At 58.6% G+C, this 1,429-nt stretch overlaps 1 protein-coding gene across 6 annotated transcripts in view; it reads left to right on the top strand.

Annotated features, from left to right (window-relative positions):
* Positions 1-1,429, top strand: part of LOC106746723 (dipeptidyl aminopeptidase-like protein 6) — an 81,910-nt gene that overhangs the window by 54,644 nt on the left and 25,837 nt on the right. The window lies entirely within an intron of this gene.

Raw genomic sequence — 1,429 nt, 5'->3', positions numbered from 1 at the left:
AGTGAACTCTACGAAATTGCGAATCCATTGCGCGGCGTTGCGCGGAGTGCGAATTCGATTGCTCGTGACGCGCTTCTTACGGCGGTTTTTTCCACGAGACGACGGACGATTTACGGCGACGACACGATGCGAGGACGAGACGACACGCGATAGTTTTCGTAGCAACGTTTCCCCGATGTGCCCCCGCGTCGGGAAACTTCGCGTAAACACACTCGACGAGTGTTCCACCGTGAACTTCATCACGGGGCAAATTCGCGTCACCGTGGCCGCTGTAAAATAGATATCCGTCCGTGGAATAATCCCCTTCCCTCCCAACTGCGAGAACACCAGCGGCCATTAATTTACCGCCGCGCGTTACCTCCGATAATCGACGTACACTTGACGGTGGCGGCCACCACCTTGACGACCGTGCGGTGGCTGCGACCCCGTTAATTGCCGCCTTTGGAAATTTCGCAACCCAGTTCGGCGACTCGAGCCAGCCCGAGGATCGACCGATATCGGGCGCACCGGTTTTGTCCTTTCCGCTGTGCGGACAACCGCCGGAGGATTAATCCCGTTAGGTTGGCCCGGACACTGCGCGGGCCACGCTCGACTGTGACTGATGAATGAAATCCGGGGTGGCCGACCTTATTTTGCGTCAGCCGCGTCCTCCATGCGGCATCCGCGAGACCCTCCTCGATCACCCTCGCGGCGCGTGTCTCCCCTGCCATCGTCTCTCTCCCCCTCGTCACCACCCCCGTGGCCCCTTCTGCGGCGCAGCCATCTCGCACCATCGCCGAGAGAGAAAGAGAGACTGTACCCACACAGTCTGCCGCACCACTGACGTAACCCCTCTGACGTCACACGGTGGCACACCGCCTCTGCATCCCCCGCGACGAGGACAACGTCCTCCGTCTCGCTCCCTCTCGTTCTCCGGGTGGGCTCCGTTCCGGCAATCGTCGCCGTTTTTACTTGTTTATTATCGACGTTCGTCAACGATGTTTGCGGACCGATACGCATTAGTAATTACAGCGCGATATTTACTGTGCCGGCCTCGGGCTGCTCTCTGAGTTTTGCGGAGCGACGATAACAACGATATTTGCGTTAATCGAGCCGCGATGACGCGTGCTCGACACACCGATTGTATCGCCGCGTCGTAGGGCCATTGGCGATGCTCGGGGAGATTTTATTCCCGAGGTTTCTCCCGAACACGCGGGTGTGCCAGAACGGAAGAATAAGCCTCGGGGAACAAATCCGTTTAGGACACTCGGCTCTTTCGCTCGTAATCGTCGCGCACAATGTCGCGCCCGGCTCTGAAACGGCACATTCGCGCACGTGAACAAACTCGGAACTTCAAACGCGGACGACGGTAGGACGTAGAACGCGATTTCCGTCGTTGCGCGGCACCGGTCGTCGAGTCGATAATTGTGCCGGGCGCTACTTTACAGGT

This window comes from Dinoponera quadriceps, unplaced genomic scaffold (genome assembly GCF_001313825.1).
Source record: "Dinoponera quadriceps isolate SergipeBrazil2010 unplaced genomic scaffold, ASM131382v1 scaffold1565, whole genome shotgun sequence".
NCBI lineage: Eukaryota > Metazoa > Arthropoda > Insecta > Hymenoptera > Formicidae > Dinoponera > Dinoponera quadriceps.
This window is presented reverse-complemented; position numbering and strand designations above follow the sequence as displayed.